The sequence below is a fragment of the Schistocerca serialis genome, chromosome 4 (assembly GCF_023864345.2).
Source record: "Schistocerca serialis cubense isolate TAMUIC-IGC-003099 chromosome 4, iqSchSeri2.2, whole genome shotgun sequence".
NCBI lineage: Eukaryota > Metazoa > Arthropoda > Insecta > Orthoptera > Acrididae > Schistocerca > Schistocerca serialis.
In genome coordinates, this window is record NC_064641.1 from 329,692,476 (window position 1) to 329,717,178 (window position 24,703).

The 24,703-nt window shown below is 42.8% G+C and overlaps 1 protein-coding gene across 1 annotated transcript in view; it reads right to left on the reverse strand.

Moving 5' to 3' along the window:
• LOC126474443 (solute carrier family 22 member 13-like) overlaps positions 1 to 24,703 on the reverse strand; it is a 131,748-nt gene that overhangs the window by 106,206 nt on the left and 839 nt on the right. The gene's annotated exons all lie outside the window — the stretch shown is intronic.

Sequence of the window (24,703 nt, forward strand, 5' to 3'; positions counted from 1 at the left end):
GAAATTTTTTATGGAAATTGTTTATAAAACGGGAATAAGTGGTAGAAATCGGAAAAAAAACAATTCAGAGAATGGGAAATGAGAGAATTATGCTCTGAGAAGGACATAATTTGCATTTCATAGGACATTGATTCTCTTGTTTAACTTCCGATCACTTCATCGCTTCGTATATTGCGATATCAAAGTCATTAAGACGCTCCACAGTGCGCTGCGGAGGTCGCACATTACCGCCATCGTTTCATGCAGGGACTTCGCCATTGTAGCTTCTGAGCGGCCGCCCACATCCCCGTATGTTACGAAGTCCCTTGCCGGCGCTGGAGGCGGTGACATGAAAGGCGCCACGCCACACGAGCTCGTAACACTCGGGCAGCCTAATGACGCAACTGCGACACATGTGCAGCTCAGCCACGTGTCTTGCTGTCTACTGGTGTCCATGGGTCTGCCTCGGTCAGTGGGGAGGGGGGGGGGGGGCGGCAGACAGCAGCTGGAATCGGCTTACAGTGTGGCTCTCAAGGCATGCTTTGTTGATCATTACCGGTTTTGAAGGTTAGCGTCTTCCTCCCCAGCTCTGCCCTAAGGAAAACAGCTACATATATTTCGAGAAGTGCAGTTGCCATTGGGTGTGTCAGACTATCCATCTGTCTCAGAATGAACAGTGTTTTTCTAAAGCGAGCAGCTGCATCCAATATTCCATCCACTTGCAGGCAAACACAGGATTTTTGTCTCAGATCATTCTTTCCTCCCCCACTGATGAGATATTTTCCTCAAACAGCTGCACCAAGCCAGCTTGAAAAAGAAAAAGAATGGAAGTTATAACTTGCTGGCATGGCACTGAGTTCCTATTGGTCCTCTGCAAAATAGAGGGTGGAGTCTGAAGTTATATAAAGCCCAATCCGCACCACAATCATCATCAATCTTTGACAGTGCATAGTTGCGCCAGTGTGATTCCTGCACCATGAAACGCTCAGCCAGCAGTGATGCCAGTGGCAGTGGGAAACGGCCAAACTTGGGTCAGTTGCCATGTAAATGTTCATAAAAAGATCATGAGTTCAAATTGCGACAGTTATAAAATTTCGTAGCAAAGTGTTCAAAATTTTTCGAGAGTGTGATACATTTTCGTAAAAAGTGATTATAAAAGTTCTTTTATCTTACTATTATATCATTCGTTCACGAAATGTTGTTGGAATTAGAACGCCAGCTGGAAGCTGAAAGTCTCCAGCAAGTGTAAGAGGTTGTGCTACCTTCATTTAAGTACATCTCAAATTCTGTGTGGTAGTTTACATGTTCAGAAAACAGCTCTTGATGTATTCAGACCGCAACTAGTTTTTTTTGTTTTTTTGTTTTGGTTTCAGGGCGCAAAACTGCTATGGTCATTAGCGCCCGGTCCGTGACTTAGGAAACAGTAAAAAACCGAAATTGAAAACCAGCAGCAATGGGAACGAAAGTCATAAAATTGGAGAAACTAAAAGCAGAAGGAAGGCTTAAAAATCCACTACAGAAAGGGGTTGGTTGTCCCCAAAAAAGGCTTCAAAAGACTGACGTCATTTCACTGGCACTAATAAACTTGAGAACGCGGTCGGCTGAGTGCGTGTCATCTGCTAAAATCGACGATATATCAGGCGATAGCTGTAGACGGGAGCGTAACGGATTAAAATAGGGGCACTCAATTAAAAGGTGTCTTACCGTCCACAGCTGAGAGCAGTGGGGACAGAGTGGGGGAGGATCGCCGCTTAAAAGATTTCGATGGCTAAAAAGACAGTGCCCTATCCGGAGCCTAGTTAAAATTACCTCCTCCCGACGACGCGTTCGGGAGGAAGAGGTCCAAGCACAAGGAAGAGCTTTCACGTCCCGCAATTTATTATGGGGAAGTGTCGACCAATGTGCGTACCATAAAAGAACAACTCGACGACATAAAACGCTCCGTACATCGGTGAAGGGAATCGACTGAATAGCTGGCCGAAGAAGAGAGACTGCAGCCTTGGCCGCTGTATCGGCCGCCTCATTCCCACAGATACCAGCGTGTCCCGGGAGCCAGAGGAACGCCACCGAAACGCCCCCCATGTGGAGCAAGCGCAAACAGTCCTGAATCCGGTGGACCAGAGGGTGGACAGGGTAAAGAGCTTGGAGACTGAGGAGAGAGCTGAGAGAATTTGAGCAAATAACATACTGTATCCGCTGATGGCGGCGGATGTAGTGGACAGCCTGGAGAACAGCGTAAAGCTCCGCAGTATAAACCGAACACTGGTCGGGAAGCCGAAATCGATTTGGGGTGTCGCTAACAATATAGGCACTCCCTACACCTAACTGTTTTCGAGCCGTCGGTGTAAATAAATGTGGCGTCCGTCATTTGTGCACATAGAGCAGCAAATGCCCGACAAACAAGTGAAGGGGTACCATCCTTGGGAAATCGACAAAGGTCACGGAGCAGGCAGATCCGGGGATGGAGCCAAGGCGGTGCAGTACCCCATGTTGTCAAGAAGGTTTTAGGAAAGCGGAAGGAAAGAGAATGGAGCAGTTGACGGAACGGACTCCCGGCGGTAGTAGGGAGGAGGGGCGGCCTGCATACCCTACATCAAAGGAGGCGTCGAAAAAAAGGTCATGGGCTGGATTAGCAGGCATCGAAGACAGATGGCTAGCATAACGACTCAGAAGGACTGCTCGCCGATTGGACAGCGGAGGTTCAGAAGTCTCAGCATAAAGGTTCTCCACAGGGCTGGTGTAAAAAGCTCCAGACACTAAACGTAATCCACGGTGGTGGATAGAGTCGAGACGCCGAAGAATAGACGGCCGAGCAGAGGACTATGCTTCCATAGTCCAATTTCGAGCGCACTAAGGCGCGATAGAGGCGGAGAAGGACCACTCGGTCCGCTCCCCAGGAGGTACCATTAAGGACACGGAAGGTGTTAAGGGATCGCAGACAGCGAGCCGAAAGATAGGAAACGTGGGAGGACCAGCACAGTTTTCTGTCAAACATAAGACCCAAGAATTTAGCGGCGTTTGAAAACGGAAGGTTGACAGGACCTAGACGTAAGGAGGGCGGAAGAAACTCCTTACGTCGCCAAAAATTAAAACAAACGGTCTTACTGGGAGAAAAGCGGAAGCCGGTTTCGATGCTCCAAGAGTAGAGGCGATCGAGACATCCTTGAAGACGTCGATCAAGAAGGCTGGTCCGTTGAGAGCTGTAGAAGATCGCAAAATCGTCCACAAAGAGGGAGCCCGAGACATCAGGAAGGAGACAATCCATAATTGGATTTATGGCAATGGCAAACAATACAACACTCAGCACGGAGCCCTGGGGTACCCCGTTTTCTTGGGAGAAAGTACGGGAGAGAGCAGTGTTCACCCGCACTTTGAATGTGCGCTCTGCCATAAATTCGCGAAGAAAAAGGGGCAGCCGACCTCGAAAGCCCCAAGAGAACAGTGTGCGGAGGATGCCTGTCCTCCAACAGGTATCGTATGCTCTCTCCAGATCAAAAAATATTGCTACTGTTTGGCGTTTCCGGAGAAAATTGTTCACGATATAAATGGAGAGAGCAACAAGATGGTCAACTGCAGAACGATGCTTTCGGAATCCGCATTGGGCAGGTGTTAAAAGACTGCGGGATTCCAGCCACCACGCTAAACGGTAATTCATCATACGCTCCAAAACCTTACAGACACTACTCGTGAGAGAAATGGGGCGATAGCTAGAGGGGAGATGTTTGTCCTTTCCAGGTTTCGGAACAGGAACGACTATAGCTTCCCGCCATCGTCTGGGAAAAGTACTGTCGGTCCAAATTCGATTATAAAGACGAAGGAGGTAACGCAGACTATGGGTTGATAAATGCAGCAACATTTGGACGTGGATACCATCCGGTCCTGTGGCGGAGGAGCGAGAAGAAGAGAGTGCATGTAGGAGTTCCCGCATGGAGAAAACGGTATTGTAGCTTTCGCGATTTTGAGAGGAGAAGGCAAGGGGTTGCACTTCAGCTGCACGTTTCTTCGGGAGAAACGCTGGCGGGTAATTTGAAGAGCTCGAAATCTCAGCAAAGTGCTGACCCAACGAGTTAGAAATTGCGACGGGGTCCATTAATGTGTCTTGCGCGACAGTGAGCCCAGAGACCGGGGAGAAACTAGGCGCGCCTGAGAACCGTCAAAGCCGACTCCAAACTTCCGAGGAGGGAGTGAAGGTGTTAAATGAGCTAATAGGCGCGCCTGAGAACCGTCAAAGCCGACTCCAAACTTCCGAGGAGGGAGTGAAGGTGTTAAATGAGCTAATAAAGAATTTCCAGCTTGCCTTCTTGCTATCGCGGATGACACGACGGCATCGCGCTCGGAACTGCTTATAGCGGAGACAGTTGGCCAAAGTAGGATGGTGGCGGAAAACGCGGAGAGCACGTCGCCGCTCACGTATTGCATCACGTCATGCCTCGTTCCACCAAGGAACTGGGGGGCGCCGGGGCAATTCGGAGGTGCGTGGTATTGAATGTTCCGCAGCTGTAAGAATAACGTCGGTAATATGTGTGACCTCATCGTCGACGCTGGGAAAGTGACGGTCATCGAATGTCGCTAGAAACGAAAAAAGTGTCCAATCAGCTTGGGCAAACTTCCAGCGTCGCGGGCGCATGTACGGCAGTTGAGACTGCAGTCTAAGGATACATGGAAAGTGGTCACTTGAGTGTCTATCATCAAGGGCGAACCATTCAAAGCGCCGAGCTAGCGGAACAGTACCGACCGAAAGGTCCAAATGAGAGAAAATTGTCGTGGAAGCAGACAAAAATGTAGGGACCCCAGTGTTGAGGCAAACTAGATCCGCTTGGTGGAAGACGTCTAGCAATAGTGAGCCACATGGACAAGGATGTGGAGATCCCAAAAGCGGGTGGCGGGCATTGAAGTCCCCAACCAGCAAATAGGGGGGTGGAATCTGACCAAGAAGATGAAGGAGATGAGCTCATGCCATTGGTGTGGACGATGGAATGTATACAGTACAAAGAGAGAACGTGTATCCAGAAAGGGAAAGACGGACGGCGACAGTTTGGAAGGAAGTGTTTAAATGGATTGGATGATAATGGAGAGTTTCATGGAGAAGAATCATGAGTCCACCATGGGCTGGAGTGCCTTCAACAGAGGGGAGATCATATCGGATGGACTGAAAATGAGGGAGAACAAAGCTGTCATGGGGACGCAGCTTTGTTTCCTGAAGACAAAAGATGGCCGGCGAGCAGGATCGTAAGAGGATCGACAATTCAGCCCGATTGGCTCGAATACCGCGGATATTCCAGTGGATAATGGACATAGGGTGTACAGAAAATGGAGGAATGTGACCAAGGTCGCTGTCAACTCAACGACTGCTCAGAGCTTGCGACCGACAGCATGGAATGGCATTCAGCCGAAGGCAGAAGATCCTGATCCATAGGTTGGTAAGGAGCAGCTCCTGCCACCAGCGATCAGCCAGTTGATCGGCCGCCAGCAGTGCGCCTAGGCGACACAGAAGACGGCCAAGGGCGATTTCCGCCAGGTGGTGCTGTAAATGGGACACGCCTTGGTGGAGAAGGAGAGGAACTGGGTTTCTTTGTAGCCTTCTTGGAAGTATGATGTTTAGATGAAGGAGGAACCGATGGTTGGGAAGTTGCGGTACGTAAAAACTCTTCACGAGTATGCTCTTTTTTCGAAGTCTTGGTGTCTGACTTTTGGGCTCGAGATTTAGCAGAACCCAATGAAGGGTGAGCCAGAGGGTGGGCAGGCGAAAGTGGTGAGGTTGAACGGGCGATCTTGGCGCTGGCCGATCTGACGACCATGGCACTAAAGGTGAGGTCGCAAGTCTGCGTGGCCGCCTCCTTTGTTGGCCGAGGAGAAGCAAGGACAGTGCTGTATTTTCCTGTCTGAGGCACGGTGGGCTTTCGACTGGCGAATAATTTTCGAGCAGCAAAGGTCGACACCTTTTCCTTCACCCTAATTTCCTGGATGAGCTTTTCGTCCTTAAAAACGGGGAAATCTAGAGAGGAAGCAGCGTGGTCACCCATACAGTTGATGCAGCGAGGGGATGGAGGTGGACAAGCACCCTCATAGGCATCCTTGCCACACGTAACACATTTGGCCGTATTGGAACAGGACTGGCTTGTGTGATTGAACCGCTGACACCGATAGCAACGTGTAGGGTTTGGGACGTAAGGGCGAACGGAAATTATCTCATAGCCTGCTTTGATTTTCGATGGGAGTTGAACTTTGTCAAAGGTGAAGAAGACAGTGCGGGTTGGAATGATGTTTGTGTCAACCCTTTTCATAACCCTATGAACAGCCGTTACGCCCTGGTCAGACAGGTAGTGCTGAATTTCTTCGTCAGACAATCCATCGAGGGAGCGTGTATAAACGACTCCACGCGAGGAATTTAATGTACGGTGTGGTTCCACCCAGACAGGGAAGGTGTGTAGTAGTGAGGTACGCAGCAATTTTTGTGCCTGGAGGGCACTGACTGTTTCTAACAACAGGGTGCCATTCCGTAATCTGGAACAAGACTTTACAGGACCTGCAATTGCGTCGACACCTTTCTGAATAATGAAAGGGTTGACCGTGGAGAAGTCGTGACCTTCGTCAGACAGAGAAACAACAAGGAACTGTGGCAACGATGGAAGAACTGTCTGTGGCTGAGACTCAGTGAACTTACGCTTGTGAGCAGACATAGTGGAAGATGAGGAAACCATTGCAGAAGAATCCCCCATGATTACCGGCGTCTCCGATGGCGCGCTCCTCCCTTGTGGGGGCCCTCTCTGAGGGCACTCCCGCCTTAGGTGATTGTTCACACCTCAGGTCACACCTCCCGACAAACGAAGACTAATTGGCACTTTCGGAAGGTATCAGCTCTGGTAATCACCCCTCCCTGGGCCTGGCTGTTACCCGGGGGTTCGTACATGTCCTACCTGTCTACCCGGGGTGGGGAATTACGCGTTACCCCGTCACCGGCTACGCATGGAAGTGCGTGGGTCGGCCTTCAGACACGCACAGGGAGGAAAAAAGACAAAGGGAAAGGAAAGAAGAGGGGTCTCAAACGCAGAAGCGGAGAAAAGGGCAAAGAGAAGAGGGAAGGAAAAGAGAAGGACAGAGGAAGGATGAAGACTGGCAAGTATAGAAAGCAAGGAAATTGTAACAGTGTCAAGAGTCCGTCTCCAGACGTAGGCACAAACCATACTCCCAGAGGGGGAGAAAGGGAAGGAAATAGCTAGGGGTGAGGGGGGGGGGGGCCAATATGGGGGACGAGGAAGGATGCGGAAAGGGAGAGTATGCAGCCCGGAAAGGAAGGAGGGCCACATTAGCTCGGGGTCCCGTGCTCGCTACGCACGTATCCACAAAAAGAGTTGTGGACCCCCTAGGGGGCACTGCAACTAGTGTTTATAAAACTTTTGATCTCGCTGTTGCAGCATTAGAGCAGCCGCTGATGCACATTGAGCAGCAGCAGTAGCTGCTGCTGCTGCTCAATGTGCATCAGCGGCTGCTCTAATGCTGCAAGAAAGTAAGTATAGTTGTAATATATTGCCATTAGACTTTTACATCATATACAGTTGTGTGAGGTATATATAAATTCATTGTTGTCGATGTTGCTACTGCTCAAGAGGAAAATGAGATCTCTGTAGGGGCATGCGTCGAGAATGGTGACCAGGAGTCATCAATTCCATCTGGTATGATTTTTTACTTATTTAATTTTTTCTATAGCTGCAATCAATATATCGCTGTAGTTAAATTCAGTACAAATTTTTTGTTGTTTCTAATAATCAATATCTTGTTGTAGGCGACTTCCATGAGATAGATTGACGGCTCCACAGCAACAATTCTGGCGAGAGTGAGATGCTTGAGTGGGAGCATGAGGTGGTGGCTGCTGAAAGACAGTGCGAGATCTCCCTTCTGGAGCAGGCGATGGAGATATTTGAGTTGGTGGGAGAACTACCAGAAAGATCGACTGAACTGCTCAATCCTGGGACCCAGAATGTAAAACGTGATTCTAATGTGACCATCATCGTTTAAGCAATATAAGCAGCTTCAAACGCTCCTCGTCTGCCTCAGTGATGCGCGGCATTTTCCACGTAAATTTATTGATGATCTGATTCACCTCTTGAGCTCCTTCAATGTATGAGTTGCTATCTGTTGCGCTCCATACCAGAATAAGCTCCAGTTTAGCATTCATAACAATGCGCTGCATGTCCTCAAAGTACCCCTTAAGTATTTTTAGAGGTATGCATGCAATAAATCGGAGGTTCTATCCACAGGCTCGTCTATGAACCATCCTGCATTTTCTAAGCCATTCAAATCTGAGGGTTGTGATGAGACATATGTTTTAAGGGTTCATACTACGCCGACATTACGTGTACGATCAATCTCCACCCCATTACGTTCATTTCCTGGAACAGGAACGCCAAAGCATTACATGTAAACCTTCATCCCACCATATGACTACCATCATTTTTCTTAAAGGATCCATCCAAATATATGAAGCTCTTGCATGGAAGAGTTGAAACGTCTTAATGCTGGATGACAACTCTAATTTCATCGTTCTTGTTAAATGTCGCTGAAGCATAAGGTTTATGCGAGAAGTATTCCTGGCGTGTGATTCGCTCATCATATTCCACTGGGTGGGATATATTGAGCGACCACGTCATTGTGAGGTTTCAAGCCTAATGATTTAAGAAACTTGTAGTTCGCACGTTTAATAACCGTGCGGTTCTGCTGCGAAGTGCTATGCTGTGCGCTGCTTGAGCTGGTTTTATACCCTACGCCCATCTTGTCGTAGATGTAGTCGTACAATGATTTCCTCACCACGAAAGTCAACAAGTTGGTTATTCTGATACACAATACGCAGCTCCAGATAGTCCAATGTCTGAACTGTCACTGAAGGTATATAGCGGTGGTAGGAGTCTCAACAATCTTATACCCTATTCCAACTGATGGGAACAATCTGTAAATTGAATGAACCAGTCTATCGTTGAGATATGAGTTCGTTGCAGTGTTTCACTCAACAAGGATTGTACTGACAGGGAGAATATCCACTGTTTGATCAGATTTGTAAAATTTATTGGGATCCGTCTTCAAAACCTGACCCTTTGTGAAACCAAGTAGTGTGCCTATTGAACCTTTCCGCTTAAAAGTCAATAGAAACATTCACCGTACGTATTTCAGATTTATGTGTACTGATGTTTACACGGAGCTCAATCCCTTTTACAGGTTGTTTTAAAATTTCGTTTAAATCGTCAGTATCGTATGCACCAGGTTCAATTTTTACAATTTCTTCTTTAACATTAATTTCCAGATGCATTTTATTGTTAGCCTCTGTGATATTTTGGATGGTGTTGTATGCCTCCAGTCCACTCAGCGCGATGCTCCAATCTCCAACGCTTAAATCAATTGGTGGGAAGTAATTCGCACGTAGTACAGACGATCGTTCTTTAAATGTCAGAGTTTACGATATTGCATCTAAACATCGACTGATGAATGGGTGCTTAATACTCGGCCTTTATATCATTCGTAAAAGTCAGAAGGAACGTGATGCATAGGTGACCACACAGGTATGCTTTAAAGTCTTGGTGGAGTCAAAAATTGTAGAACACATGTCTTCTGCCAGTGAAGTATCGTTGTAATTCTTTTGGGGGTTGCAGGTCACGACGTTATTTGTATTTCTTTTTTTTAACATATGCTACCCATTGAGTTCCATGTCCGCGTGCTACATCCAGATTCACAATTCTGCGTTCTCCTGATTTCCACAAAGTCGTCGGTAGTGTATTCCGCATGAACACACCTCGGAATCTCGGAATGTTGAATTTCTTCGTTACAAACTTAAGCAGATCTGTATCTTAGCGCCCTGTCTGGTAGGATTGCTAGGGGTATTATCTTTTTTTTTTTTTTGTTTATGAAAAGCTCTAGTCCTTTCTTGTATGGTTTCAAGTATAGCCCTTTTCCGATGGCTGCAGCCTCCACCATGCGGTTATGTCTTCGTGCCTCCTGTAGTTACTCCTGAGAGCTCTGGGCATTCTTGACTGTCCTGGCAATAGCCGCAGCACCCCCAGCCAGTGAACCCACCGCTGGAAGACCGGCTAAGGCAGGAATGAGGAAGGGAATAATTCCACCCGACGTCTTTGGTATTGGTAGAACCCTGGGTGGTTTAATCGATATTTTTTAAACTCACTTCTTTCTGCTTCAGGGCGCTTTTAGCTGCGTACAACGCTGTCAGGATACAGTTTTCCATGTACCCTTTGGTTTCCATCTTCTTCCTTAGCGCCCTACGTGCAGCGCTCTTAACTTGGCTGAACTACTTCAAAGCCGAACCCAGTTTAACTTTACCACGCACAGTTCTTTCAACTGCAAATGCTGCAGTGCGTTGACCTACACCAATGTCCTTTCTCGTACGTACTGTCCTAGCTTTAACAGCTAAAATTCTATCGGCGGTGTGACTAGCTTTATTTGTTGCGTAAACGATGTATTCCTTACTGCGTGCCAATCGGTTTTGAAATTTTGTTCCAGTTCCGCAGTAGTTACATCCAGGAATGTGTAATTCTACTGGTTGTTTGTCGAGAATACCGCCTCCTCCTCTAATGCGTCTCCTATCACGCATGTTATGCTCTGAGGTGATTGGAGTCTGCGCTCCCTATTATATAACAAATCGTCAGCGACGGTTCTTATGTTCTGTGAGTTGGGAAAACCAAGCCATTTAACCAACGCTCTATTCCCTCGTCGCCGTATGACCCTCTCTACGAGATACACACCTGATTCCGAGCTCTTTTGTAGCTCTTGTGCGTAAAAGCATCCTGCAATTTCAGTACCACTGCTGTCCTTTGATAGGTGGGTTCTATGATTCGTTTTCTGCACTTTGTGTATATCTCGGTTGACCAGTTTGGCATGTATGACTTCTCCAATGTTATCTTGTGTTTTGAAATACATACTATTCACCTTCATTAAATTGCTGTTTGCTCGGATCTAACATTTTAATACGATTGTATACTGTATCTAGAAGCCTATTATCACGAACGTCGACTTGTCTCATTTTTATTGTGCGATGTTTGGTTCGATTATACTGTGCAATTATTTGTGGGAGGATATCGATCCATCTGTGAGAGCCATGAAGATAGAATTTCATCCACATCTGAGTTTTCACTGTTCTGTTCAGACGTTCCACGATAATCGCCTTAAGGTGGGTGAACGTCGAGTAGTGATGTATTCCATACCGCTCCATCACACTACATTTATTGTAAAACTTACCGCCGTGATCCGTTTGAATTTTATCTGAGCTTCGATTCGTCCCCGTCTGCACCAATCCATCAGACACATGCGTGACTTCCTTCCCTGATTTCGCTTTCACAGGTAATGCCCAGGCGTATTTAGAATAACTATCAATGAATGTTTTATTCACACGTGAATATTCCCTCATGTCGAAAGATCCGCTTGCTACATCTCATCCAAACCTTTAATTGAAACCTGTCTTCGAGGGTGTGTTTGGCGTGCTGGTTTGTGCAGTTCTCTAACTACAGTCTCCATACTTATCCGATGATGCCCCCCCCCCTCTCTCTCTCTCTCTCTCTCTCTCTCTCTCTCTCTCTCTAAGCTCGGAAATTATTGAAACAACTTCATTCGAATGAGCTGTATTAGCAGCGGCAGCTGATGACATGAGCGGTCGTAGCCGGCATATTAGCTCATTCGGGTCGTTGTAATAGATATACTCGTGTACTGCGAGAATCGATTGCTCTCTCTTTTATGCTGAATGTCAATACCATCAGCGTTGCTATTTTTTTCACCATCCAAAATAGGTCTTATAATGGATTTGTATTTCACATTGCTTCGAGTTTTTGCATTCTTGTGCAAATCAGTTAATAGCAATATTTCCAGATCTTTAGGCGAATAATTTACAGTTTTTGTGGGTTCAATAGACCGGATGTTCTTTGAAATTGTTTCTCGCCGATCTGTAGTGTTTCTTCATTTGAAGTAATAGGCTGTGTACCCAACATGTATGGTTTCTCCCCACTAACACCGAATGTTTTGTCTATCCCAGCGTCGCTGTGACGGTTGATGAAATCGACAATAGCGTCATCGTCGTTGTTGCGGAATTTGGTTGAGAATGCATCGAGAAATACAGTAACTGGTTTGTAGGTTTCTCTCTGTGTCTGCTCCCGCTTCAAATGCCCTAAAATGAGGAACTGTAACTTCTCGCGAAAAGCCTTCCGTGGCTCGATGACTTCATTCTTAGTCGACATCTCGGACACCGTGCAGCATGTGGTTTTATATATCCGCTCTTGTTCTTCTTATGCTGCTCCTCCTCCTCGGTAACAGCTGTTTTCCCTTCAGTTATGATACCCGTTTTCTTTTCAACTGCGTTAACCCGTTCGTACAATGTCCCGTTCTCAATGACAGATGTTCCCTCTTCATTTAAGCTATTTTCTTTCTTCTCGATTGCATTAAACCGATCATTCAGTGCATTGTTCAGTCTAAGAAGGGTTCGACAAAACGTCTCTAGTTCCTTGCGTACACTTCCAACTTTCTGTTCTAGAGATTGAATTTTAGCGTCCATGTATAAAAAAGAAAAAAAATCAAATGTGAGTGAAATATTATGGGATTTAACTGCTAAGGTCATCAGTCCCTAAGCTTACACACTACCCTAAATTATCCTAAGGACAAACACACACACACACACACACACACACACACACACACACACACACACACACACACACACACACACACGCGCGCGCGCGCGCGCGCCCGAGGGAGGACTCGAACCTCCGCCGGGAGGTTCCATGACTGCAGCGCCCCAAGACCGCTCGTCTAATCCCGCGCGGCTCATGTACAAGCGAATGTTTTGTCTATGTACACTCATCCTATCAAACTGAGCTCCCGGCATATGTGCGAATTTATCCATGGTGATGCATATACTGATGTACTCATCTATGTCTCTCCTGGAAGTTCCGTCTGTACGCGCCATCATTCAGTTTTATTGTTTTATCAATAACTATAAACCCATACTGTGACTAACTCCAGCAATCTGCACATATCTTTACAAAATCATTGAACGACATGTCGGTTCCTACATGAGCCTGCTAAATGTGTTTTAAATTCAGATTGTCCCGTTTGAATGCTATAATTAGATTTGAATTATCCCTCGCTAGCTGTTTTGGGATTCTGAAATATGTCTGACTCAGATAAAATACATCATCAGCCATATGGCGACCGAAACAGAAATATCGCCTAATTTGATCTTTGTTTTGCGCAGCAACATCGTTTTTCCGGTGGAGGGATATCGTTGCTCTCGCTAAATGTGAATGTCACACAGTCTACACCCTGCAGAATCTCCTGTAATAGTTGGTATTTGGGCTGAAACAGTGTTTACACATACATGCTCAAAGTGGACTCCATCCGGATGTTTTAGCAGCGACATGAGTACATTTGTCTTGCCGCAGTTGTATGGACCTATAATTATTCCACGTATGTTGTCCGTGAGGAGTGCGCCATTCTTCTTCTTCCGGTCTTCTTGTGCACCGTCACAGCTCCAGTCGCTTACAGCAAAGTCTTGATGCTTCACCCACCCTGCCATCATACCTACTACGTCAGGTGGCGTGCAGTGGGTTTTTATAGAAAAAATGTACACTGTGTCCCTTCCATGATACCGACAAGTTTATGTACTGGCGTGCAATGTGATTTTACGGAGAATTTAGTTAAATGACATAATTTTCTGGTGTTGCATACTTCCAGTGAAAATACTAGGGCAGTAGCTTTAGTGCTTGAATATAATAAGAGGTAAGAAATAAGAAACACATACATGGTTATATACTTTTTTAATTCAGTAGTCATGCACAGGATGCACTATATCAACTGGATCTTTATCTTAACGCCAGTACGGAATATAGAAAATAAAGCATTCTTGTAAGCACAGAATTCAGTATGTATTTCTCTCAAACTTATTGGCAGTACATTAGTTTTCGTTGGCACCATACTGACCCACTGTTCGAAGTCGTCTACATGCACACTATTCATACTTGGATACTCTGCAATGTCTCTATACACAGCTTTAACACAAGGCACCTACATGTTCAGACTTTCCAACACAACGGATAGTACCATCTGTAGATCAAAAAAGTTTTAAACGGTGGAGTGCTGTAGATAAATGGATGTGTTACCTTATTTCACACGAAGTGCAGAGTCATTGTACACTGTTGTAATGGGTAGAGTTGGAGCAGCACAGTAAATGTGATTAACTGATCAATTTAATTAATTTACATATCAATTTGATATCAAAATTGTGCTCGTAGCCCCACTACCCTACCACTGACGTAGAGGAGAAGGTCCAGATATGAGCAATGATCTAAATATGGGCGAAGAGGCGTATTGTTTGAATGCAGTGTGATTTTGCGTGTGAAAATCTCAATTCTGTGAACTGCACTCCGACGAGAAATATGCATTCAACCATTATCTTTAGAATCTGACTTAGCTCTGCCTACAATTCATTCGAAAAACTGTATCACTGATGTGTTAAAGAATCTGTTTCCCAGTTTTCATTGTTCTGTCTGTACCTCATTTGTCAGGAACCACAATGTGGTCCATATATGGGCTACCACGAAGAATCTACTTATGGACTAGTCCATATTTGGACGAATTTATATTCTTATAATTTTAGTTGAAATCTGCTGAAGATTTGTTTTTCAGCATGAGACGTAACAAGCCTAAACACCAAGCCAAGGGCAAAAGGAAGACGTGGGATCCTTTGAAGATGGCTGAAGCCGTCAGTGCTGTGAGGTTAAAGAAAATGGAAACTCTAAAAGACGCAAAAGTATATGATGTACCTCGCTCTACCATGCAGACCTTAAGAAAGGAAACAGATCTTACTCCAACTGCTGCTGTTAGTGCTAAGCTAGGTAGATCTTCTGGTTTTGGACAACGTCCGGAAGAAGAGCTTTTTCCTTACTTTCTGTCTATGGAACAAAGGTTTATTGGTTACACTTTATCCGATCTGAAACGAATAGGGTTTGTTTTAATAGAGAGAAATGACATTAACTCACTTTTCGCCACTAACTCAGCTCGTAGCAGTCAGGCATATATTTTTCTGAATCGCCATTCATCTCGCCTATCTATTCGTTAGCCGTGCGGCACTGCTTTGTCAAGCGCATTGGGTTTCAACAAAGAAAATTTACAGCTTTTTACGAACAATTCGAATAGGTTTACAATAAACACCACTACCCATCGGATCGCATATGTAACGTTTATAAGACAGGTTTGAGTACCGGTATTGTGCACAGTAAAATACCGCAAGTAATTGGCAGAAAGGGAAAGCGCCAAATTGCTGCCCTTACTTCGAGGTTCGACATTAACATTCGTGGCTTGCATGAGTGCATCAGGACATTTTGATCCTCACTTTTTCTGGAACTAAAATTTTCGACCAGTTGATGAAAGGCGTTCCTCCAGGAAGAATTGGCAGAGCCCATCCTTCTGGTTGTTTGTTTACGGGGTGATTCGACCAGTTCTTTAAAACGGTCAAGCCAGCTGAGGATACACCAGTTCTTGTTTTATACGGATACTACACCCGTGCTTGCAACCCTGAAGTAATTCGTAAGGAACAGATGACCACATTTGCATCTTTTTTTGGCACCCCACTCAACACACAAGCTAAAGCCCCCGATAAAACTATCATGGGACCATTTAACGAAAACTAAATGGAACTAGGGGAGTTATATATCCTAGCGAAAGGGAGTAGATTGCCGTAAATTTCCAAACACGACGAGTGATGCAAAGACAGAGGTTCATTCCGCCGATCACAAATCTCTTGCAAGTACTCGACAACTTCAGGGTTAGGGACTTAAACGTGCCTTAGGCGACAACATACTGCGCAAATATCAAAGTATTATGACATACTATTGGTATTCTTGTCACAATAAACGAAAATTTAAAAAACCTCCCGTTCGACGATAAACTGTATTGACTTTGATGGAAATAGCTTTCTGCCGTCAATCCGCCGGAGAACGGCCGGGGGGACAGATGTCTGTGATGCTAGTGCCACAAAGTTTAGATCAGATTCAGTTTTCGTTCCATAGACCCAGAAAGTGAGATCATTCTCGTGGGTGTGGAACATTTCAGAAAGTATTACATAAAACATTTGAATGTAATACTTACTACCCTGATCATTTGCCAGGAGATAGTCGAAATAGGTTAATACAATGCAGTAAACTGGAACAGCTAATATTTACAGAATTAACACGCTGTCAGAAAGAAACACTGTTATGCACTACTAATAAATTTATCACACACAAAATATTCAGCCATGTTTAAAATTTTGAAATACACAAAATACCTAATCTTGACTGTTGTGACCAAGTGTTGTCAAAACTGAATCTAACAGATATTTTTACTTAAGCTGGCTTAACATTCTCTGTTAAGATATTCATCTATGGAGGAGAAGGAGTTGCTTATCAAAAAGTTTTTCAAACTCTGTTTAAACCATGCTTTATCTGAAACCAAGTTCTTAATGGTTGCTGGCAAATAATAGAAAATATGTGTTCCTGAATATTGGACCCTTTTTGGACCAAGGTAAGTGATTTTCGGTCTTTATGTAGATTATTCTTATTCCTAGCATTGATACCATGTATTGAGCTATTGGTAGGAAATAGAGATGTATTACTTGCAACAAATTTCATTAAGGAATAAATATACTGAGAAGCAGTAGTTAGAATACAAAGTTCCTTGAGCAGGTTTTTAGAAGATGTTCTTCAATTACACCACAGATGATTCTTATCACACGCTTTTGCACCCTAAAACATTTTGCTCAGTTTGATGAGTTGCACCAGAATAGGATCCCCTGTGACATAATATAATGAAAGTAAGCAAAGTACAAAAGTTTTTTTTTATATTTATATCTCCTACACCTGACATCATTCTCACGCCAAATACAGACTTGTTTAAGTTAGGCGCTTAAGCAGTGGTATGCCCTTCCAAACTGAATTTATTACTGAGTTGTAATCCCAGAAATTTAACACTGTCAACCTCTTCGATTTGCACGTCTTCATATGTTATACTCATGGCGGAAGAGAATCTCTTATAGGTTCTGTACTGCAAATGGTCGGTCTTCTCAAAGTTTAATGACGGTGAATTAGCTTTAAACCAATTAGTGTCAGTGAAAATTTGATTAGCAGCTACTTCTAAATTTGTAATTGACTTGCTACTTATTGCAATGTTTGTATCATCTGCAAACAAAACAAACTTAGCATCTGGCAATGTAACAGATGAGAGTTCATTAATGTACACAAGAAAAAGCAATGGACCCAAGATGGAACCTTGAGGAACACCACATGTAATTAATTCCGAGTCAGATAAAGACAGACTGCTTACTGCACAGGTATTTCACAATGACACCCTTTGTTTCCTGTTAGTTAAGATTCAAACCATTTCACAGCATTGATAGTGACACCATAATATTCTAATTTGCTTAAGAGAATGCTGTGGTTCACACAGTCAAAGGCTTTTGACAGGTCACACAAAATGCCAGTAGCCTCTAATTTATTATCTAACGACTTAAGTACCTTCTCACTCTAAGTGTAAATAGCTTTCTTACATCAGAACATTTAAGAAATCCAAACTGTGACTTGAACAATATATTACACAGCTCTACAAAATAAATTTTTTTTTTCGTTGCCAGGGAAGTTTGAACGAAAATGGGATATTGTTATGATACTCATTCCGAGTATATTTGTACTTTTTCCAAATTGGCTCTGGTTTTTGAGATATAGGTTATTTGTGGAAATGAGAGTTTCAAAAAAATGGTTCAAATGGCTCTGAGCACTATGGGACTCAACTGCTGAGGTCATTAGTCCCCTAGAACTTAGAACTAGTTAAACCTAACTAACCTAAGGACATCACAAACATCCATGCCCGAGGCAGGATTCGAACCTGCGACCGTAGCGGTCTTGCGGTTCCAGACTGCAGCGCCTTTAACCGCACGGCCACTTCGGCCGGCGAAATGAGAGTTTCATGTGGATAATATCGACTGCAGGGTCCATATATGGTGTAATGTATTTGTTTTTTAATTAGTGATATTGTACTATCTTTATTAAACAATTGTGCTCAGGGAGTGCATCTGTGTGGTTGAGGATTACATCATGCAAACATCACACTGTCAGCATGTGTTCAGTCCTGTTGTGCGGTGCGTGTGTTGAAGATATTGAGGGTTGTGCAGATTTGAATTCGGCGGTACTCGACATTCATTTGTTGGCCGAGGTAATCCCTGCAACAGCCAATAGGTAGCGTTCAGTGTAAACAAGAAAAATGGCGATGGTCGAAAGTCACACACATGTGCAGTGCAGCTTCAAGGAGATAGAACCTTTTCATCATGACGTAGCAAATAAGAGGTGAGTATTCATTTCACACAAAACAATTAATGATGTTTGTTGGATGTGATTGACATGCAAATACAAGAAAGTTCTGCATAATATGTAGTATTTGTGCAATTTTGTTTTAGGAAAACATGAGTTCTTCACGCCGTCTTTGCGTGAACCATCCAGATGAGTTCTGCTACATTTGTGGTGAATACGTTCTTCAAAAGAACAGGAAGAATATCACTCCTTTTGTGAAGGAAGCGTATCTGGCATATTTCGGAATTAAACTTGGAGATCAAGACAAGGCGTGGGCACCCCATAAAGTTTGTAAATGCTGTGTGGAGTGCTTACGGCAGTGGACAAAAAGAAAAAGGAAAAGCTTAAACTTCGGAGTGCCTATGGTATGGCGAGAGCAGAAGAACCATACAGATGATTGCTATTTTTGCATTGTTAATGTGAAAGGTTTTAATAGGTTCAAAAAACGAAAGTGGGAATATACCGATTTGGAGTCAGCAAGAAGATCGATGGTGCACAGCAACGATGTTCCTGTACCAACCTTCACAACATTACCCATGCTAACACCATCAGATGACGATGTGCACGGCGAGGAATGTACAAGTAGTGGTTCGGAATACGAAGGACGTGAGACACAACCCCAGCAGTTCGACCAGAAGGAGCTCAGTGACTTGATACGAGAACTCAATCTTTCAAAGCAAGCATCAGAACTCTTAGCATCCAGGCTTAAGGAAAAGAACTGTCTTCATCCAAGTGTTAAAATAACAGCTTACCGGACGAGAGAAGAAAACCTTCTTCCATACTTCAACCAAGAAGAGGTTATAGTGTATTGCAGCAATATACCTGGACTTTTACTTGAATTGGGGCTGCCGGAATATAGACCAGAGGACTGGCGTCTCTTCATAGACAGTTCCACTAGAAGTTTAAAATGTGTTCTCTTACACAATGGCAATCGTTACGCATCTATTCCAATTGCCCACTCAACAAAACTTTGTGAAGCATATGCTAACATCAAGATGGTTCTGCAGAAAATTCAGTATATGCAGCACCAGTGGTTGATTTGTGTTGATTTGAAAATAGTGAACTTCTTGCTTGGACAACAAAGTGGATACACAAAGCACCCATGTTTTATCTGCATGTGGGATAGTAGGGCAAAGCACGAACATTGGAAGCAGAAAACATGGCCTCCAAGGGAACATATGGCTGTTGGTGAGGCAAACATCATCAATGAACCTCTGGTTAGTAGGGACAAGATTGTTCTTCCACCATTACATATTAAGTTACGACTAATGAAGCAATTCACCAAAGCTTTAGACAGAAATGGTAATTGCTTCACATACATCTGCAATACGTTCCCTGGACTCAGTAGTGAAAAACTTAATGCAGGAATATTTGATGGTCCTCAAATTCGCAGGCTCATCAACGATACCAATTTTACAAGTGTCATGACTGTCACTGAAGCATCGGCCTGGAACAGTTTTGTCGCTGTTGTAAAATATTTTTTGGGCAATCATAAAGCTCCCAGTTACGAGGAACTGGTCAAAAACATGCTCACTAACTTTCAAAAGTTAGGAGCTAACATGAGCATAAAATTGCACTTCCTTTACAGCCACTTGGATCGATTTCCTCGTAATCTAGGAGATTTCAGTGAGGAACAAGGAGAGCAGTTCATCAAGATATGAAAGGAATAGAGGAAAGATATAAAGGAAGATGGGACAGGCATATGTTGACAGATTATTGCTGGAATCTGCAACGTGACTGTTCTGAAGAGACCTATAAAAGGAAAGCGTGCAGGAAGCGGTTCGTCATGGACGGAAAATGATATACTTATAGAGAAACTTTTCAATTATGTTTTATACGTGGACAAATGCCTATCAGGTTTTCATAGAAGCTATTTATAAAGATTATTTTCTTTTTTCATTGCAGTTTGTAGCGCTCGAGTTCAGTATTAGCTATTTTTTCTAATTTTTTTAATAAATCATGCATTATCTCAAAAACTAGAGCCAAACTGCATAAATGGTTGCTATATTCGTCCTCAGCACCACTAACCCATCCTAAAGCCACTCAAATATCCTTGGCAAGAAAATGAGTGTTGACCAGTGTTATTTGTAGTCAGATGCTTAAGGAGACACTTGAACACAACCTTTTCAAATATTTTTGAGAAATCTGGCTAAATGGAAACTGGTCGATAGTTTGATGATATCTCTTTATCCCCTTTCTTGTAAAGAGGCTTGACTTCTGTATATTTTAGCCGGTCTGGATATTTTCCACTGATAAGAGATTGATTAAACAAATAACTTAAGATTGAACTCAACTCGCATGAGCACTCTTTGATTAACTTCATTCATATGTTCTCATACCCACTGGAATACTTATATTTTAAGGATTTCATGATGGATGCTGCTTCTTTGGGAGATGTGTCATTTCCATTTTACTGAAGTTATTTTTAAAAACTTGTCTCAGATACTCCATTGCACTGTTCACCGAACCTGAAAACACCAAGCTGTCAGTAACAGAAATGAAGTAGTTGTTTAAGAGGTTTGCAACACTTATTTTTAGAGCTATCTGTTCATCTTCCTTTTTGACCCCACCTGTCTCGGTCTTCACAATATCCCATACAATTTTTATTTTGTTACCTGATGTAATTATCTTTTTCTCATAATAGAACTGCTTCGATTTCTGGATTACTTGTTTCAATATTCTGCAGTATTCTTAGTAATACATTACAATTCTAACATCAGAGGTGTTCCTAGATAGTCGATACAGTCACCTTTTTGCCCTATATGATATATTTATTCCTTGTGTAATACACATTTTATTTTTTAACTTCTGTGTGATTTGAGTTACTTTTAGGGGAAAACAATTTTCAAAAGTGGAGGCTACTTTATTAATGAATGCTTTGTATTTTCCATTTCAGTCAGACATTTTGTAAACATTTATCCAGTTCATGTCTTTGAGCAATTTTCTGAATTTCTCAATTTTTGACTTATTTATTACCCTCCTGTACTCAGATTTAATAGATTTTTATTTTGACATGTTTCAAAATTTAACACAAGGTGCTGCATGTCATTATCAGATAGCCGATTTACTATTGGTTTTGTGATATGACTTTTTTCCCTAGATCTGTCTACAAAGTATTGTCAGTAGCAGTCTCAGAATCCTAGTAGCAAAGTGCATAGTAGGAACTAAATTGAATGATAGTGTTACTGACTGCAATAATTGTTCACTAACAGAGCTTTTCAATAAATCCACTATTTCCTTGTTTTTTACTATGAGATGGGACAGCAGAGCTTCCAAATTTTTTGTGAAGAGGTTAAAATTTCCTGAAGGAGATATGTATATACCTACTATTATAAAGCACTTATTATGAAATACTGCTTCTGTTGCACAAGTTTCTAAGTGCTGCTCTGAACAAAATTTATTAATATCAATATTCTTGAAATCAAAACGGGTTCTGACAAATATGGTAACTCCTCCTTTCTCCATATTTTCTCTACAGAAATAAGAAGCTAACTTAAATCCTGTAACATTTAACATATCTATACCAGTTGTCATATGATGTTCAGAGACGCAGATAATATCAACTGGTTTGCTGAAATCCAATTTTTCAACGCAAATAAGCAACTCATTAAGCTTACCCCTTAGTCCTGGGATATTTGATGCAATAGTGATGACTGATTTTGTGCACTGGCTGAATTACAACTGGATGAACCTAATTTTCCTGCCAGTTTTTTAGGATCTCTAGTTTCAATCAGAGGCTGTTGGCATGAATTGTGTACATTAAAATTTGCTTTCTGGCTGCCTTTTTTATTAATATGAATGTCATTTTCATCCTGCCTCTGAACATCTTTTGAACCTGCCCTCCCTACCCTAAAAAACTGCTGATCTGTCACTTATAACCACTGGTACTTTACCACTTGTGAAATTGCCCTCCCTTTAGGTATTTGCTATTAGCCCATACGGTGTCACCCAAATAAAAGGGGCCGTCAAAGGAAAACGAGACAGACGGAAAAAAGTAAGTAAAGTGTTTATTATGCAAAAAGCGATCCCCATAATTGTTAATACATTTAGCCTACTTTGAGATTAGACTGTCAGTACCTTCATGGAAAAATGTTTGGCGTTGTTAACGGAACCATGGCTGTACTCAGGCAGTTCATAAAATATCGATCTCCCCAAGAAATATCGATATGTATCTGAGATTTTCTTAACCTATAGATATATAAGTCGATATCAAAATGGTAATATCGAGTGCCGATATTTTTATTTTATATTTTTTGCTATTTTCGGCAAATATTTGAAATTAATTTTACTTCCACTGCCTCTTGAGCTTTCGTCACGTCCAGTCTCTCTCTTTAACTGTGTGAAAGAAGTGTAAATGGTTCAAAAGGGGAAGTCCGATTATACTGGGAGGTAGTGGTGTAAATGAAATAACAGGATATCCGATGTGAAGAAATAGCTCACCAGATGCCTAAATAAAAGTTTTTAACGCTACTAGAATCTATTTCTTCACATCGGCAGTCTTCGAAAACAGTTGCTGAAAGTGATGAACAAAAATCTGAATGACAAAATTCGTCTTTGCCGCGGGTGGAGACCTGTGAGGGGAAATACTGACGTGATAGGCGCTACCAACAGAAACTGCAATGTTTAACTTCACCACGCAGTTTTTCTACATTAGCGTAAAAAAGGTTTATTCCAACAAGTAGCCAATGACAAATTAAGAAAATAAAGTATGACAAATTAACTGTAATGAAATATTGCATTATAATGCAAAAAGTACACAGTTGTTAACTAGCACAATAATCGCCCAAGTAAGTATTTTAATAGAAGCTTTTCATCTGCACAGTGTCCCATTATTAACTTACAAATTTCAGATTAAGTGTTTTCTTTCAATTCATGCTCTAAGGAAAATAGGCTGCTAGCTGCTTGATGTACAGAATGTCGAATAATAAATCAATACTTAAGTATACACCTACAACTTTACGTCTACGTGATTACTCTGCTATTCACAATAAAGTGCCCGGCAGAGGGTTCAATGAACCACCTTCAAGCTGTCTCTCTACCGTTCCACTCTCGAACGGCGTGCCGAAAAAACGAGCACTTAAATTTTTCTGTGCGAGCCCTGATTTCTCTTATTTTATCGTGATCATCATTTCTCCCTACGTAGGTGGGTGCCAACAGGATGTTTTCGCAATTGGAGGAGAAAACTGGTAATTGAGATTTCATGAGAAGATCCCCTCACAACAAAAAACGCCTTTGTTTTAATAATTGCCACTCCAATTCATGTATCATGTCTGTGGCACTATCTCTCCTACTTCGCAATAATACAAACTGAGCTGCCCTTCTTTGTACTTTTTCGATGTCATCCGTCAGTCCCATCTGATGTGGATACCACACAACACAGTAATACCCCAGAATAGGGCGGACAAGTGTGGCGTAGGCTGTATCTTTAGTAGACATGTTGCACCTTCTGAGTCTTCTGTCAATGAATCGCAGTCTTTGGTTTGCTCTACCCACAACATTATCTATGTGATCGTTCCGATTTAGGGTATTTGTAATTGTAATCCCCAAATATTTAGTTGAGTTTCAGCCTTCAGATTTGTGTGACTTATCGCGTAATCGAAATTTAGCGGATTTCTTTTAGTACCCATGCGAATAACTTCACACTTTTCTTTATTCAGGGTCAATTGTCACTTTTCGCACGATACAAATACCTCATCTAAATAATTTTGCAATTTGTTTTGGTCACCTGATGACTTTACAAGGCTGTAAATGACAGCATCATCTGCAAACAATTTAAGACCTCTCCTATGTCGTTAATATAGATCAGGAACAATAGTGATCCTGTAACACTTCCTTGGGGAACGCCGAATATTATTTCGGTTTTATTCGATGACTTTCCATATATTAGTACGAACTGTGACCTTTCTGACAGGAAATCAAGAATCCAGACGCACAACTGAGGCATATTCCATAGGGACGCAGTTTGGTTAGAAGACCCTTGTGAGGAACGGTGTCGAAAGCCTTCTGGAAATGTAAAAACATGGAATCAATTTGACATCCCCTGTCGATACAACTCTAAGACCGGTAGCGTCTTTACAATGTGCTTCCGATATTGTTATAGGTCGATACAGTGATATTTCTTCCGCCGATATATTGATACTTATTGTCGATATGTAGGGAGTCGTTATAAAATATCCTAAATAGTACCAGGGCTTGCACCTTTTCGTCCAAAGCAAATCGGCGGCCACAAATGTGTTTCTCCAGAACTTCAAAAATATAGAAGTCACTCGGGGAGAGATCGGGACTGTGTAGGATGTGTAAGGATTCCCAGCGATTCTACAGCGTACTCGAAACAAACGTGGCAACACATGGGCGGGCATTTT